Source organism: Equus przewalskii, chromosome 26 (assembly GCF_037783145.1).
Source record: "Equus przewalskii isolate Varuska chromosome 26, EquPr2, whole genome shotgun sequence".
NCBI classification, from domain to species: domain Eukaryota; kingdom Metazoa; phylum Chordata; class Mammalia; order Perissodactyla; family Equidae; genus Equus; species Equus przewalskii.
Window position 1 is genome coordinate 21,994,464 of NC_091856.1, and position 18,791 is coordinate 22,013,254.

The 18,791-nt window shown below is 40.3% G+C and overlaps 1 long non-coding RNA gene across 1 annotated transcript in view; it reads right to left on the reverse strand.

Annotated features, from left to right (window-relative positions):
- Positions 1–1,210: 1,210 nt before the first annotated feature.
- The window catches only part of LOC139079648 (uncharacterized), a 33,346-nt gene continuing 15,765 nt past the window's right edge, over positions 1,211–18,791 (reverse strand). Inside the window, exon 4 of the long non-coding RNA XR_011533427.1 lies at positions 1,211–3,501. This is a non-coding gene — a long non-coding RNA (uncharacterized lncRNA). The remainder of the gene's footprint in view (positions 3,502–18,791) is intronic.

The following is an 18,791-nucleotide window of genomic DNA, read 5'->3' on the forward strand; positions in this document are numbered from 1 at the left end:
TGCTTGAAGTTTTGCTTTCCTCCTTTTACAGATTTATAAACTGAGGCTCAGAGAAGGGAAGTGACTTAATTCATAGGTGAGAGGTACGAGGACATGATCCCAAGTCTTCAGCTTTCCAGCCTGGTGCTCTTTATTTCTACAGCATGGCACATTTGACAGACCTGGCCAGAGTGCGCATTACCTTGTGCCCCTCGAGTTATCTCTGAGGCGATTATTCCAAGTACCAGGAAAGTGGGAATCGATCATCCTAAAAACAAGTATCCTAAGGTCTGGCTCTGTCTTGGGGGATTGTTTGTGCTGCTGGAGGCAGAATATAACACTTAAGAATTTTATATTTCCTAAGGAAGACCTCAGAGCATTTTCTTTTTTTTTATTGAGATAACACAGGTTTATAACATTATATAAATTTCAGGTTTAATCATTATATTTTGATTTCTGTGTAGACTACATCATGTTCACCCCCAAAGACTAATTACTATCCATCACCATACACATGTGCCCAGTCACCGCTTTTCAATGAAGTGTAGACATCTCTCTAGGTAAAGAGACATTAAGACCAGACATGAGAAAGCATTGTGAGGGACAAGTGCTGAATCAATCCATGAGTTAGAGGTCTCTAAAAGCAGAGAGCAGAGTCACCTACGCACAGGAACCTGCAAGGTGTGCTGTTAATGTAATAGGGAAGTGATGTATTTAACACACATGAAGTGTCACCAGTGGGAAGCCACTCTTTTGTCTTAGGCCAAACAGGGATAAGTCCTTTTCACAAGGCACAGCAGAGGAAGTCAGGAGAGCACTAAGAGAATCCACCCTGACATGGTCAAGCCTGAAAGTGAATTTAGATTTTCCAATCTGCCTTTGTTATTAATATTAACCAAATGCTGGTGGGGCTGCTACTTTAGAACTGCTGCCGATCTTTGACCCCTATCAGAGAGTTACTATAGTTTGCTGCATCTACTTGCAAGAGTTTAGTACTGGTTCTCAATCTTGTTTCCAGAGCACACTGGATTTCCTGTTTAAAATTCAGATCTTGGACTTTCTTGCCAGACGTTCTCTTTCATCTTTACTCTGCATTTTTAACAAGTGGCCCACGTGATTTTGATGCCGACAGTTCATATTCTACATATTGAGAAGCAATGCTTTAGCTTATTGACTTTGAACAATGTGACATTTTTGGGCAGGGGAAAAAAAGAAGCTTGTCAAACTTATGAAATAATATTATTTATTTAGCACTTTACAAAGTACTTTTATATTACATTCTCTCATGTAATCCTCACACCAACTGCAAGAGTTTGGTATAATGGATATTTTTGCCTTCATTTTGTTTTTCAAATGATAACTCAGAGATTAAATATTATGCCCAAAGCCATCCAACCAGTAAGCATTGCAGATAAGACAAGAATGCAGGAGTTCTTTCTCTAAGGCCAGTGGTTCTCAATGTTGGCTGCATATTTAGAATCACCTAATGAGCTTTTAAAATGTATTCATTCCTAGGCTCAGACAAGACTCATTGAATCATGAACGTATTTTACTTACACTTTGATGTTTTCTAAATGTCTTCTTCCAAGTGATTTTAAAACCAGCAGTGAGAATCACTAGAGTTTGGACGATGGCCGCATCCATGTAGATATGTACCGAATATACAATAGCAAGAATGTTCTCCACGAACTCAAATGCATTGTCTTTTGCCGAGGCCGGATGAGCAGATCTCAGCTGTGGGTAAGGACCAGCATGATGAAATGATGTTGAGCTCTGGGGACAGTTGTTGGCACAGCCCTCCTCTGACCTCCTTTTGCAAACTTCATTAGCTGTAATGAATGCAGTTGCTTCTCTGACTCAGAAGAACTTCAGGTGCTTGGAGCCTGGCTGCCTCAAGAATGAGCCCAACCTTTCCTGGATCCCATGTCTGCACCTGAAAGATGACCCTTCCAGACCAGAACTGGGCGAGGCCTTTATCTTTTTACTTCTTGAGAAACTAGAGCATGAGTGGCATTTCTATCCCTTGCCTTCTCCTCCCAGCTTGTAGGAGCAGAAACGTCACGGCAAAAAGATCATTCACCAGTGGACTATTCTTTCACCTTTTCTTGAAATGAATTTGTCTTTTCTAGTTATAAAAACAATACATGCTTATTGTTTTTGAAATGCAAATAATTCTGACAAGAGAATAGAATAAAAGTAAAATTCATCCCCCAAATCCCAGACTTTTATTATTATAGGAACAAACCTTTAGATCTCTCTCCCTTTGTGTATATAAAACCGAAGTGCGTACAAAATACTTGTGACAAAAATTTGATCACATCAGAGCAATGCTTGGCATTTAATCATTGCTCAATAAACATTTGTTGCATTGGTAAATATGCATACCTATTTACCTGTAACCTATTTCTCCACTCATCAAAAATTCTTAAACATCCTATCTTGCATTTACACATAGGTTTACATTATTCTTTAAAAAAAAAAAACACATAAATCTACTGAATTGATTTGTCATGGTTTATTCAACTACTTTCCTAACTGAATAATATTTAGGTTGCTTCCAGTTTGTCCATATTTCAGTCCATCTCTCTTCCTCTCACTCTTACACAAACTGTTCCTTATACTTTATTTTGATAGTAGGATCATTGGGTTAAAGGATCTGCACATTTTCCGTTTGATCTATGTTGCCAAACTGCCGTCCAGAAATGGCACCCTATTCATATTTCCATCAACATGCACTGTCATTTTAAACATTCTCTGTTCCATCATGTATCTGAGCAAGGGGACACAATGAGTTAAAGGAAAAGTGGATGTTAAAAGCAATGTCCTTCCTCTCAGTTTGTCCCTTTAAGACAACAACCTAGGGAAGTTCCACAGCAAGTTGTTACATCTTTCCGGTTCAGCTAGTGGCCACTTAGAATCTAGAGAGGAAGAAAACTAAAACTCTAAGCATTTGGGACACCACGCTTTTTAAAAATTTATTTCCACTTCTCTGAACCTTCTTTAATTGAGTGTAGGAATGAAGGAAAGGTTGCAGTGAGAGGAAGATGGGTACATTGCACTTTTTTTCATGAAAGTTAAATTCTATTAGTATGTACATTAGATAGTGGCTTGAATCTGAATAGAAAGGAGAAGAAATGTACCTAATAGTTGTTTGACCTTGAACAGCATATTGAAGCTTGAAAACAATTAACACGTGAAAGCAGCGATTCAAAGCTTCAATTAATTGAGGCACAGAAAACTCTAGAAGAGTGTTGAGCAAATACTGAAGCTGTCAATAAATGGGAGGTATTGTAATTCATGTGTTAAGTAATGTGTACACAAGGGCTTTGCACTTGAAGTTAGAAGGGCTGAGTTGGAGTCAAGAGTTTTACCACTTAGTAGATATGTGGCCTTTAGCAATTCACTCTGTTGAGCACCAAGCACAGTCAAAGAAAACTCTGAATCTTTACTCTTCCTCTTCTGCAAGCTGGCATTGATAGAGTATGCTCTGTCCACCTTAAGATATATTGGGGAGGTTCAGAACTGAAATATATAAAATATGCAAAAGTCTGTTAGACATATAAATCTCCATGGGAATGTGAAGGATTTAGTTACATTTCCAATACTACCGTTGAAGTTTCCTTTCAGCTCAGTAATTCCAGGATTCCCTGGTTCTAAGATGTCACGAGAGGTTGGAAGGTCTAGGCTTATCTGTGCTTGTGTGTTTGTGGGTCTCACGTGCACAAGGGAGAAGGAGAGAGTTAGCAAGTTGTTGTGGCTAAGAGGAGGCTGAGTCTAGGATTCTGTCATTTACTCCCTCCATAAATGTAGACAATTCTAAGTTTCTTAACCTAGAAAAAAATGATCCTTGCAAATGAGTTCATGCTGCTGTGTAAAGTTTTCATGATCACAAGCATACAGCAAGCACTAAAAATCTACCGTTTATTGAGCATAAACCATGTGCCAGACATTAGGTTAAGCACTTGTGTATCCTCTCATTTAATAACTTAAAACACTCAATGAGACACGTTATATTTCTATTAGTCTCATTTTTCAGATGAGAATAGTGAGGGTAACAGAAGATAAATGACTTATATCTGTTTGTAGAGCTGGTGAGTAGACATAGATTAGACTAATCCAAGGTCAGTCTGACATACAAGCTAGGGATCTTAGCCATTGTTCTTCTAACAATGTTTGTAAATGCAAATCCTCCGTCAACCATCCACTTGTAAAGTAAAGCCTGTTTCAGAGTATCCTTACCTGTGTTGCTTTCTCATGCTATAACTAGTACAATCCACATGTGTGTGTGTATATGTGTGTATGCATGTGTGTATATATATATATACATATATATGAACATATGCACATAAACAGACACATCTGACAAGCCTACACATAGGTAATTTCAGATGTGCACAGCAATGCCCTGTAAATCCAGAATTGAAGCATAATATGTAGAACCTAGAAATGAGTTATTCACAAGAGTTGTCACACTATGAAAGGAATATGACAGGTTTGTGGAATTACTTCAGATGGTGCTGCTGCTGCTGCTGATGACGATGATGATGACGATTTTAATTGAAAAGATTCTCTGAGTCCCTAGTTCAGGACCTTGCTCAAGATACATTTTCCATAAACATTTACTTATTCAATGGCTAGATCTTATATCTCGGAACACATTTAAGACGACCAGGCTTAAAGGCAGAGGAATTACTGAAATGATCCCCCAAAAGGATTTATGATTTCTTATGACTTCCAGAATCTTTATCTTTTTCTTCGTTTGTTCTTCTTCTTTTCATTTTCTCCATTTGTTCTTCCTCCTAAAAATAATTTCCATGGAATAAAGGGTAACTTAGCAACTGGAGAGGCTGGTGGAGAGGACCAGTGGACTCAGGGAATGGCCTTGGCCATTAGAGAGCAAGTGTATTTGAATAAGAAAAAAAATCAATCCCAGAAACTTTAATAGGATGGAAGTGGTTTTCAGGTGAGGAAAACAAGATAAATTCACTAAAATATCCCAATGTTGATGTACACGTAATTAGCTCTTAGTTCTGGAAACATCACCTTACTCAAACTCTCTCCTTGTAGGCACCTAAAGACCCTTGAGAACAGCTTTTAAAATGGTACAATGTTACAGCTGGATGTCAGATTTAGAGTTAAGCTAGCTTGCCCTCACATGTGCCAGATGAAAAAAAGAAAAGGAAAGGAAAAAATAAATAACCTTCTAAGAGTTTTTTCCATCAGGCAATAGAAAAATACGAGTTGTTCAATATCTACCATCGTTTCAATATAATAATTGAGAAAAAAACGAGCCATTTTTGACAGAAGCTGACCCAAGAAAATAAGAAGACAGCTTTATTTTTCCTCCACATCCCATTCAAGCACAATACATGGACATATTTTTTCCCAACTTCTTGTACGGAATTTGGGGCAGGTACCATATTTTTTCCTCCATTTTTTTTAGAAAATAAAGTAGTCCTCTGGTGACTTTCAGCTGCAGAAATAGTCTTGTTTCTGTGATTAAAATCTACAGCCCAGTGCAAAATTCCCAAAGCTACCAACTCTTAGCTAGTTTAGAGATTCTCCCCCTGCAGGTTGATAACACCTTCAGTCTACATGTTTATAGCAGGCAAGGGGATTCAATTCTCCTTCCCTTTCCTCCATCTCCTCTCCCCCTGGAAGGCCTTAGTTTTTGACTTCTCTGAGGTAGATCTCAAGGAAGGAGAAGAAAAGTGACAGCACAGTTTTTGGTGGCCAGGACCCTGTAATCTGCATGTGGCTGATACTGAAAGCTGTCTTTTTATTGCATGGGGAGTTTCAGGAAACTCCAACTGGAACCTCTTTCTACAACTGACCAATAGTTGGCAGCTGTAGGGATTGGGAGGCATAGGTACACACACATTAAAAATTTTCTTCAATAGGGGCCAGCCCCATGGCCAAGTAGTTAAAGCTCCACACGCTCTGCTTCAGCAGCCTGGGGTTCGCCAATTTGGGTCTTGGGTGCAGACCTACTCCACTCATCAGCCATGCTGTGGAGGAGTCCCACATACAAAGTAGAGGAAGATTGACACAGATATTAGCTCAGGGTGAATCTTCCTCAAGCAAAAAAAGAGAAGGATTGGCAATGGATGTTAGCTCAGGGCGAATCTTACTCATACACACACACACACACACACACACATATACAAAACTGTCTTCAATAAATTCATCCTCCAGGGTCTCTTTGATCTAGGTCCTTGTAGAAGCTGAAATCGGTAACAGTAGTTGAAAAAGAAATGGGTTCTCAATCCTAAGCATTCCCTGTAAATGGTCTCTTATCTCTCTTTGAAATGTGGGGGTTCTGGGTACCTTTAGGCATTTTTCTGAACCTTTGCATCTCAGATGAAATTAAGATAAAGAACATAAAATTTTAACAACTCCTAATAAGAATGGTGGCGTTGTGAGTGTCTTGAAGATCTATTATAGCCTATTACAGGGCTTGTAAATGGATTTTAAGGAGGACATTGAGGTCATCACTCTACCTTCCAACTAAATAGTTATAAACTCAGTGTTTTTTAACTTATTAGAGTTCAGGCATCTCTTTCGAGAAAGTGATGAAAACTTTGTATTGTACCCTAGGAAAGCAAACATAAGCACTGATTTTTCAGAAAATTTTGGGCGAGGGTTTTGTAATACAATAACTCCTGAAGGTTCTATAGACTCTATGCGTAGACTTTGGATTAAAAAAATCTCTGACTTGGCTGCTTTTCTTTCCTGGTGCCTCCTCTCTTCCTTCTCTTCTCCCTCCTCCCTCACTCCTTCTGTATTTTCCTTCTTTCCTTCCATCCTTCCTTCCTTTCCTAATAATTTAGTCTGGGAGCCACCAGTTGGGGGCCATACGAGAAGGACATTTATATGAGATAGCCATGGTGGCTGGACAGAGAAGAGCCCAAGCGAAGAAGGTGGCCACACAAGGTAGTGGCCCAGAGGGTTTGGGATTCATCAAATAAGTAAACGTATTGAGCACAATGGGAGCCAAATTTTTCAACGCTAGAAAAAGGAGTTACAAACACGGAAAGGGGGGAAAGCTGTAATAAACCCTGCAGTGTTGAGCTGGAATTAGTGGAATCAGGATAGATTCATTAGAGTAATTGTCTATTGTTGTAACAAATTACCACAATCAGAGTGGCTTAAAACAACATAAATTTATTACCTTACACTTCTGTAAGTCAGAAGTCCACCGTGGGTGTCACTGGGCAAAATTAAGGTACCAACAGGACTATTTTCCTTTCTAGAGGCTCTAGGGGAAAATTTTTTCCCCTGCCTTTTCCAACCTCTAGAGCCCCGTGCCTCTCCCCGCTGCCACCCACCCCCCCCCACACACACATTCCTTGGCTTGCGGCCCCCTTCCTCCGTCTTCACAGCCAGTATCTGTGGATCAAGTCTTCACATTGCATCATTTTGACCTTCTGTAGTCACAGCTCCTTCTGACTCCCTTCTTCTGCCTCCCTTTTCCATTTTAAGGATCCTTGTTACTACATTGGACCCACCCAGATAATCCAGGTTAACTTCCCTATTTTAAGGTCGGCCATTTAGTGATATTAATTCCATCTGCAACTTTAATTCCCCTTTGCCATGTAACCTAACAAATTCATAGGCTCCAGGTGTGGACAACTTTGGGCAGTCATTTTCTCCCTACCACATTCATGATGTTCAATATATAAAGAAATAGATATAGATAGAGCTATAAGTAGAGGTAAATGCATACATATGTTTCCTAGTCCCGTCCATTGAGAGAGTCTGGGCACAGCAACACCCCACATCTCCTGGGTCGTATTCCCCAGAAAGCAGATTTGAGATGGGTTACTTAGTAGGGAGTGTTTTGGGAACTCATACTTGTAGAAGGAAGGGAAAAGAAGGAGGTTTGGGCAAAGGGAGAAGTTAAGCTGATATTCAGATCCAGTGAAGGCTTCAGTTGACCCCAGAGGAAGCTCTGGAATTGGGATGGAAATTAAGAATATTTCTAATATGGAGCAAAGAGTGAAGCCTTAAATAATAAGTCATTCATTGTGGGGGTACCCCTAATAGTGAACATGACCTTGGGCAAGACAGCTTTCTTTGATTGAAGTAATTCCTGAATGGGTTTGACAGCCAAGGCTATTTGGGGGCAGCCCTCCCAGAGCAGCTGGAATCTGTGTATTGCATCACACCATCCAATGCAGTGAGCATATCCTGTATCCAGTTCTTGGTTTCAGAATACCTTCCTCCACCAAAAGGAATGAGGGATCTTTGAAAAAATGGCTGATTCCAAAGCTAGAGCAAGAGAAGTGCAAGATGAGCCTAGAATATCTTATTATGCTGATAGTAAAGAAGGACTCAGGGAATCATGGAAATATGTAAAAAAAGGAGAAGCCACCTTCAAGGAAATCCTACTGGCCAAACCTAAGATAATTTAAATAAATAAAAATAAAAACAAATGATAACACTTTGAATAAAATAGAAATACACGAATTCATACAGATATGAGTTAAATGAATAAACAAATGGGAAGAAGAGAAAGCATCTCATTATAGTAAAATACTAAGTAATGAATTTCCGAAACATGACGGAATTTTAAAAAACTATTTCAATTAGCAGTAATAACTAAATCAAGCAAATAAAAAATAAATAGATGCTAAAATTAGTGGATAAAAGTCTGAAGATGAATGGGATGTCCATATATCTTAAAGTATCTCCCCACAAAATACTTACTAATTTCAAAGAGGGAAAGAATAACTCTGTAAAAGAGAAACTTGGCAAAAATCACCTTAATCAAGAGATTGGCATGACCAGCAATGCTTCAAATTGAAATCGTTTTCCACTCAATAGGATGCAATAAGAACACATCATTTCTGCCCCCTAAAATGCGTAATTTGAATCTAATTATGAGGAAAGATTAGACAAATCTAAATTGAGGGGCATTTTATAAAACAATTGGCTTTAATCTTCAAAAGTATCAAGGTTATGAAAGTCAAGGAAAGACCAATGAATTGCTCCAAATCGAAGGAGACTAAAGGGACATGTGGACTAAATGTAACACATGATTCTAGATTGAATACTTTTGCTACAATGAATATCACTGGGGCAACTGACAGAAATGGAATGTGGTCTGTGTATTACATAGTAGAGAATCGACAGCATCAGTGTCAATTTCCTAATTTTTATGGCCATATCATGACTATGTAGGATACACGTTTGTAGGAAAACATGCTGAGGTATTTAGGGGCAATGGGACAATATGTGGACAGTTTATTCTCAAATGATGCAGTGGGGAAATCAAGCTCATTGTTTGTTCTGCCACATTTCCGTAAGTTTGAAAATATTTCAAAAGAAAAGTTAAAAAGCAAAACTGTCTTAAATATTTCCAAATAAATAAAAAGCAGACATTCCTGACACCTTTTGAAGATGCCATTACAAATGTTAAACATCCCTAAGTAAAGAATGGGGAAACTCAGTGGAAAAGAAGGTCAGTAATTTTAACCACAAATCACATAGCTAGTTCTCAGCTGATGGAATTATAGCCCTAACTACTAACGCCTTAAGAAAGACCTCTTCTCTGTCGGACATTACCAAGTTAAAAAAGGAGAAGAGAAAAAAAAGTGAGAAGAAAGTCTTCTCTTTACTGTTTAACCTGATATTCAAATTAGCTTGATTATTTTGTGGTGGCTTTTCAGGCATGTTCAAGTACAATGATAGAGAAGGCACTGATGAAATGTGAAAGTATTTATTAACAGTGTTTGATTCGTGCGTCACCCTCATCCCCCATGCTAACGACAGAGGGTAATTAGAGCCCATTACCAAATTACTTGCCTTTCTCCCTTGATCTTGTAGTTAATACAGTGAACCTTTATTTGCATAAATTTATTAGCATATTTCACACCATACTCGGATATGTTTTAGGACCGACTCTTGCCTGCTTAGAGGATATCAACTTGGAATATTTTCTTTCTTTCTTCCAGCTAGTCCCAGGCAAAGTGGAACTTTTAGATCTGGGAGCAGATTTGAATGAAGAAGGTGCTATAGCAAAATTGAGGAGTATGAGCTGTTCAACTATGAAATTTTGAGGGTACAAAGGACAGAACCCAGTATAGCACTTGGCAGATATTTGGTACATTCTATTTGCCATCTTCACCTGAAAATCTCACTGATTTCTCAAATTTTATTTTGATTTCTCAAATTCCTCAGATTTTATCTGTCCAAGATTATCTGTCCAAAATTTATCTGTTAATGACTTTTATGACCCCATAACCTCTTCTTTGTAAAGGCACCATCATCAACCCATTTATTCAAGCCCAGATCCTATAAGTCATCCTCAAAAGTGTCACTTTTTCTCTCTGTCCAGCTACCTCCTACCATATCTAGCCATCCAAACTCCTCAACTCTCTCAAATTGTCTCACTTCTCCCCATCTCCCCATATTACAGCTTAGTCTATGCTACCATCATTTCACACTTGAACAACTTTAATAATATTCCAAACAGTTTCTTTACATATGTGTTTTCTTCAATCCCTTCTTCACACAACAGTTATCCTTTTGTAACAGAGATCTGCTCTAGTCGATCCATAGTTTAAATTCCCCTCAATTTCTTCTCAATATCCTTCAATATGAACTTTTAACAACGTCCTTGTGTAATATGGTCCCAGCCTATTCCTCCAACCTATGTTTTGCTCCTCCTTGTTCTCATTACTCTTGCCACACTTTGTTAATATTCTGAGGTCGTCTTGTATGGGATTCATGCTCCTGCAATGTTACTACCCATATTTCCCATTCTTTAATTCACACACGTGAGTCTTACTTATCTTTCAAATCTCAGATTATCGGTCACTTATCTTTCCCCAGGTACCTTAGGTCAGTCCCCATATCTTGTTATTGCAAACTGATCTTATTTTTGCAGAACTTATGGCAACTCAAATTAATTAGGCAATTTACACCTGTCATACTCTAGATTAAAATATACTGAAAGAAATCATAATATTCACTACTTATTCCCAAGGTCTAGAAGAATTCTTGACCAATGGGGTTCAATAACAATCTACCTAATAAACCTATGAATGCACTATGCATCACAGATGTAGTCATTGGAAGACTAAGGTTCTGGTCCTGAGAGTATCTCTAATTTTCTGAGTGACATTGTGAAACCACTTCCCCCATCATTTCATGGGATTAGCTATGTTGAAATGAGACAATGCAGTCAAGGTGCAATCATGGAGACCAGTTAGGGGGCTATTGGACAGTGGGTGGTCAAATTGGGGAGAAATAGTTGGATTCTCGACTTATTTATAAACTTTCCCTACTTAAATTCTAATGTATATAAAGTGACAGAGATGTCCAATTTTATCCTTTTCTACATGAATAATCAGTTTATTCAGCTTAATTGGAAATAGTCTCTCCTTTCTCCACTGATCTGCATTGCCACTCATACACTGAAGTTCCCTGTATTTGTATATTGTATATTTGCAAGTCTTATTAAGAAGAGACAAGAGATGCACACAGGTGTTAACCTTTAGGGCAAAGTAAACTCATTCACTGAAAAATATGGCCCAGTAAATGCCTGAACTCTGATCCATCACGTCAGCATTTCTTTCTCTCTTTGGAGAGGGAGATGAATATTAGATGGATGGAGGCAATAAGCATGAGAAGTGGGGCAGTGAGGCACCCTCCTCATGGCAGTAATGGTTCAGACCAACAACCTTGGCACACATGTGCATGCTTCATTCCCATCCTCTCCTTTTTGTTAAGCTGTGACTATGTGATCTAACCCTTGTATTGATAGTGGGTCTAAGACATTGCCAGGGAAGAAGGAAGAAAAGAAAATGCGTAATATAGATGAGAAAGAAAAAAAAAGTAGAAGAAGTCTTGACCCTCTATGGGATTATTTGAGAAGATTTTCAGATTTTTTTCCTTCCATGGTTCGCAGATTGCTGGGCTTTTAAAGACTTTCTCATGATATGAAATTTTCTTGCTCCTGTGTTTCTCTTTCTGATTAAAATGCACAACCCTGGTTTTCTCATCCTTTTTAGCGCAAACTGATGGATTTGTTCATTCTAATACGTTAGGAACTACAGTTGCTAGAACTCAAAGTGAACAGTGGACAGGCCCCGGACTAGGAATCAGAAGACCTGAGCTTGTGTTCTAACTCAAGACAAAGTTAGAACTCATGCTAGGCAGGTCATCAGATCTCTCTGAGCCTTAGTTTTCTCATTCCTGTAATGGGAATAATATTCCTAGCTATTTCTGTGAGCACTAAATGAAATAATAACTGATGTCAAATTGCCTTGCACTCTGCAATAGGCTTCCAGAAGTTCTAAACCCTGGCTGCAAATAAAAATCATGTAGGGAGCTTTTAAAAATACACAGTTTTGAGCATCACCCCGGAAATTGTCTACAGATGGTATGTGGGAATCTGTATTTTTAAAACAAATCTCCCAGGTTAGTGAGCTGTGTCTGGCCTGTCAGACTTGTTTTTAAAAAGAGTTTTTCAAAGTGTATTGTAAAGGTTTGAGAAAGGAGGCTACATGAGGATGATTGCATGAAAGGCTTTTTCTTCTCCAGCTGACATCTTTATAAGGGATTCTTGAGTCCGGGATAGCCTGTTTCATATCTCAGAAGAAGTGACACTCCACGGCCTGCTGTTATTCCATGGGGACATCCGGGAGGTCTTAGAGGCTGATCTCGAGACCTAGACTGAAAGCATCAGCTTGTCCCGAGTGCAGGAGAGAGCCCAGGATTGATGTTGTCTTTTATAGCGTTCCCAGCTTTGAGACAAGCTGCAAGACTTCTAATGGACTTAAAAGCTTGGCTCTGATAAAGTGCCACTTAACACAAATTAACGGGACAGATGAATGATCTCAGAGAAACAGCCTCTTCACTTGGCTTTTGATAGACTCAGAAGTTGAGAAACACGAACAAGACACATCAAGGGGCAGAGGGCAGCTGAGATAAGACTTTAATCCAGTTGTCCCTCTTTTAACTTGTCTCTCTGATAATAGTTCACAGTCATTCGCTCAACAAACGCTCACTGTGACTCTAATCTAATTAAGGCATGCTTTTAGCCACTGAGGGCTTATTCCTTGTCCTTAAGTTGCTTAAAAGCTAGTCAGGGAGATAAGGCATGTGAGTACATACTTTTAACCAAACTTAAGAAGTGATGAATATTCTGAACGGGTTGTATTTAGAGAAAGATCACACCGGTTTGGATGGGTGGAAATCAGGGATGTTTAGCCAGGAAGTAGGAATCTGAGCTCTTCTTTAAAGGAGTAGTAGGTTTTCTAAAACTCTCAAATCTGCCTCAAGCAAAAAATTAGGTACTTTTTAATGCAGAGAGATAGAAATATGCTCCCCAAGCAGGGAGAAGAGAAACGTTATTGAAGCTCTTGGGTAGGAGGTGATGGTGGTGGTGGAGTGGTGATGGTGGTGGAGTGGTGATGGTGGTGGTAGTGTTGGTGGTGGTGCTGGTGGTGCTGGTGGTGGTAGTGCTGGTGGTGCTGGTGGTGCTGGTGATTATGGTGCTGGTGCTGGTGGTGGTGCTGGTGGTGCTGGTGGTACTGGTGGTGGTGGTGGTGGTGCTGGAGGTGCTGGTGCTGATGGTGGTGTTGGTGGTGCTGCTGGTTATGGTGCTGGTGCTGGTGGTGGTGCTGGTGGTACTGATGGTGCTGATGGTGGTGGTGGTGGTGGTGGTGCTGGTGCTGGTGGTGCTGGTGGTGCTGATGGTGGTGGTGCTGGTGGTGGTGGTGGTGGTGGTCATGGTGGCGGTGGTGGAGGTGGTGGTGGTGCTGGTTCTGGTGTTGGTGCTGGTAGTGCTGGTGGTGCAAATGATGGTAGTGGTAGTGGTGGTGGTGGTGGTGCTGGTGGTTATGGTGCTGGTGGTGGTGGTGCTTGTGGTTATGGTGCTGCTGGTGGTGGTGGAAGCGATGGTGTGGTGGTGGTGGTGGTGATGGTGCTGGGGGTGGTGGTGGTAGTGGAGGTGGTGCTGGTTGGTGGTGTTGCTGATGGTGGTGGTAGTGGTGGTGATAGTGGTGTTGGTGGTGGTGGTGGTTGGAGATGGAGGGATCTGAAGAAGACTCAGCAAAAATTTTAAAGGAAGAAAGGGATGTGATCTAGCCTGGACTCGGGAATGAGAGTGAGATCAAGGCAGCAGATATTTATTTATTTTTGGTGGAGAGGACAAGGGGAAGAAAATTAGAGCTGGAGAAAAGACAGCTTAGGTTGGTATCACTACAATTTTTCATACAAAAGAGTTTACAGCTTGAAGAAAGACTTCTATTCTGAAGTATACCTACGCAAGCAATTTTGCTATGTCTTTGCTTATCTTCATGATACAGAAATCTTTGTTTAAAAAAATGAGAGATATGGGGTTTTTAACAAATGTGTCCCTCTGGGGAAAATCTCCTGGTATTTCCCTCACTATCATGGAGATGGGAGACTAAACAGAATGATTCTTCTCTTTAACCGTCTCAACACGACTTTCTCTAAATGGCCTAGGGTGGGCATGAGTCCCTGAGAATGGCATGAGCAACGGTGGTCTAGTAATTGCAGTGGGAGGAGTATTTCAAAGCATGGTGGGGAGGCTGGGGACAGTAAAGACCATGGTTGATGGTAGTGCAGGTGTTAGGGAGGCCAGGTAGTTTTAGAGTTGCATTGGCAGAAAGGGAAACGGAAAAAAGTAAATGAAATTAAGTAGAGTGAGCGAGGCAACGGGATGGTCTGAGTGGTAGGCTGCGGTAGTTTGGATGAGCTTTGGAGATGCCAGCTCCCACCTCCTAGCCCAGCTGCCAGAGTTTATGAGGACTCTCAGTGCAAGAGGTCAAATGACAATCTTAAAGTCACAGAGCCAGTTAACTAAACACCCTAAACCAAGACCCAGAGGTACCGTTTCCCAGTCAAGCATTCTTTCTGCTCCAGGTTCTAGGAGAATAATAAAGTGGAGCAAAGTGGGGCCTTTTCTGGAGACTTAGACTGTCAGGGCCAGCTTCACGGGCGTGTGACCTGTGCAGATGCACATGATCCCACACTCAGAAGGTTCCTGTGCTTGGTTTAATGCTCCCCTGATGCGGTCTTGGAATTCTTCATAATTTTGAAACAAGGTGCCTTGTGTTTTCATTTTGCCTTCGATCCTGCAAATTATGTTGCTGGACCTGCTTGACCTATAATTTGACTTCAGGGCACCCAGGATGCTGAGCCAGTACGAGACAGTTGCTTCAGTGGCTGGCCATGCATGCGTGTACCTTGCCCCTGCAGGTTAGGAAAATGGGGAGGCGGCAAGGCTGAGCTTCCGTCATAATGTAAAAAAGACGTGTCCGACTTATCAAGGTCCAGGACAGGCATTCATGAGTAAACATTCCTTAGAAAAAGCTTTGTCCTGGTACAACCAAAAGACCTACGTTACCGAGATTCTGCTGAGTGATTTTGTACAAAGTGATTTAACCTACTGTGCCTGAGTTTGCTTTTTTTTTTGGAGGAAGATTAGCCCTGAGCTAATATGTATCATCAATCCTCCTCTTTTTGCTGAGGAAGACTGGCCCTGAGCTAACATCCGTGCCCATTTTCCTCTACTTTCTATGTGAGACACCTACCACAGCATGGCTTGCCAAGCAGTGCCATGTCCACACCCGGGATCTGAACTGGTGAACCCCAGGCTGCCGAAGCAGAATGTGCGCACTTAACCGCTGCACCACAGCGTGGCCCCTGAGTTTGCTTCTATTTGTTTGTGTATGTTGGTTTACAAAAGGGAGAATTAAGAAAAAAGTCATCAGTTGCAATGAGAATAAAAAGAAGGCAACAATATTGTATGCCATAGCATATGATAGAAAATTGTCGTTGAAGGCGGCCCATTACTCACATCTCTGTGGCATTATGAAGCTTGGCAGGTAATATAGTCATTAAGGTACAGGATTTGGTGTCAAAAAACACAAGTTCAAATCCACTCTCTGTCATCTAACAGCTGCAACCCGGGGTTAATAACCTAAGTAGTCTGAGTCTCATTTAGTGGATTCATCTGTAAAATGGGGACACAACCTGCTTCCCAGCAAGGTTATTTTAGGAATTAAAATGAAATCATTTAGGGGCTGGCCCGGTGGTGCAGTGGTTAAGTTTGCACATTCCGCTTAGGCGGCCTTCACTGGTTTGGATCCTGGCTGCGGACCTACACACTGCTTGTCAGGCCATGCTGTAGAAGGCGTCCCACATAGAATAGAGGATGATGGGCACAGATGTTAGCTGAGGGCCAGTCTTCCTCAGCAAAAAGAGGAGGATTGGAGGCAAATGTTAGCTAGGGACTAATCTTCCTCAAAGAAAATAAAAATAAAAAATAAAAAAATGAAATCATTTATGTAAAGTGCTTGGCATAGCCCTAACTCAGAGTAAGAACCTATTAAATAATAGTCATATTACTAATAATAAATTGACATGTTTGATCTTCATTGATTTCCTAAGTACGGGGATGCAGAAACCTTTCATCCAGGAGGCTTATTCCTGAGCTCTGAAATATTTCTCAGATTTTCTAGAACTGCTAACTATTCTGAGTGGAGGGTGGGGAGATGAAGGAAGCATTTGTTTCCACCAAGTGGGAGCCATCCTCTTTTCGGATCCAAGATTTTGCCCAGCAAGACCTGCTATGCATATTCACAGCATCCAACAGCTTGTTCTGTCATGCCCAAAAGATGAATTATTGCACAGGCCCCCGACATTCCACTCACAAGCTGTCCATTCCTATTCCCAAACCTGATTGGGACTGTGGCAGGAGGTGTGGGGGGCTATTTAGGATTGGGGGGAGGCTGGGATGGAAACAGATGGTGGTTTGGCAGAGTGATTAAAAGACTAGATATCTGTTTTAATGAATTGGCCACCCAGCAGATAAAATACGGCGATAGTGAGCTCCAGTCTTCTCAGCCAGTAATTGCAGTCTTATTTACAGAGAGTGTTTGCTGCTGGTAAAACCATGTATTTTCCACTGTCCTCTTGAATGTCATGGGATGTAGAATTATAAGGGGAGAGAGGAGACACTCAAATAAGCCAGAAGAAATAGGTTGTTCGGTTCCTTCCAAGGCTGGTACCGATCTGGAAGCTCCACTGAACAGTCCAATTTTCTGTGTGACCTTGGGTGAGTCACTTTACCTCTCTGGGTTCCCTTTCCTAACTTAGGAAAGGCAGCTGACCACTCTGGTCTCCTAGCTACCTCATGGTTAAGTAAAGAGGAAGAGATAAGGTTCAGATTGTAATTCACTTTGGAAGAAAGATACTATGGTAACCATTAAATCGGGTTGTAAAGTGACCAGCAGGAAACCAAAACAATCCGATATACAACTGTTGACCTTCAGGCTCAGAATGATTTTTATGCATTTGGGAGCTAATATTTCCACCTGCAAATTAGGAACTATTATGGGTAATAATGATTTAATGTCCTCCACTTAGCAGGAGGACAAGAAGAAACCCGCTGACATTTCCCTGCCTGCAGAAGCTAATTTGGAGTTGTATATTAATTAACTGTATTGATGCAGAACAAACCAATCAGAATTAAGAGGCCCAGGTTTGTGGTAGTCTTTCTGATTTGGTGGCTGGGGTAATTTACCCTGGGTTTGTGTGTTTCTAATTTTTCTCTTTCTTTTATAGGCACACTCACCTTAGAATGATAAAATTGTCAATAAACACACTTTCTCATAACTCCCACATTTGCTTTATGGATCTCAGCTTCTTTATCTACGAAATGAGAATTAGAATTACTGAACCTATTACAAAATTATTGGGGATCAAGTGTAATAGACGTGAAAATACTTGGTAAATTACAAAACATGATACCAAGACTAGTTATTTCATTATTACAGTTATTATCAGGTTTTCTTTTTGTGAATTTTAAATGCAAATGAGTGAAAGCAAAGAATTAAATATCTATGTTAATATTTAAAGGTATTTTTAAAACATGACTTCATAAAAAGGCAAAAAATCCCACAAATATTATGTGATAAGTGAATAAATCAATTTTCTAAATGGTAGTATTGTGGCACCCTGATGAGTCTTGATCTGTCAGGAAGATTACAAGTAGTGTCTTAACAATAATAATTAAGGTACAAAAGTTTGCAATAACTTACTTTTTGTGATCACTTAGATTGAAATTTATACATTATATTGCTACTCATTTGAATTCCAATATGCTTTCTTGAGTGGATGAGAAAGAAGCGGATTGGTAGTTAATTGGGTGGCAATTTCACCCAACCTTGAGTGAGTGCCCAAGAATATGTTTCATGTTAACTCTGAGAACTCATGATCCACTCAGTTAAGTGAGTTCTAGAACTTTAAAGAATATTATTTTCAATTATAACACTATAAAAATTCTAATGGGTCTATAAAGCTGATAGGCAGATTTTGTCTGAGAATAGTTTTGATGTCATCTTCTGCATAACAATGCCTTGAGAACAAAGGTAACTTCTACCTCACAAATCATAATGGCCCTAATCACAATTGATATTTAGGATACTATCCTGACAGCTCAATATTTACACATATGAGCTTCACAAAATTTGCTTAGAAAAACCCACAACCACCAACCACCAAAAAAGTCAAATGACTAGAAACCATGCCTCAGTTCTCATACCACTCAAGTGGGCTCTTCTGCCAATAGTCAGGAGGCAAGGTGGTAGGAGAGGAAGGACTTTATTACAGCTTGCTAGCAAGAGGGAAGACGGCCGATGCATGTCCGAAATAACCATCTCCCAGAACAAAGACTACAGGCCAGTTATATATGGGGCCATTCTCCGGGTGGGGGAGGTGTCTTGTCTCTGGGTGGGGCAGACATCCGGTCCCAGTTCCTGAGAGACCTTTGT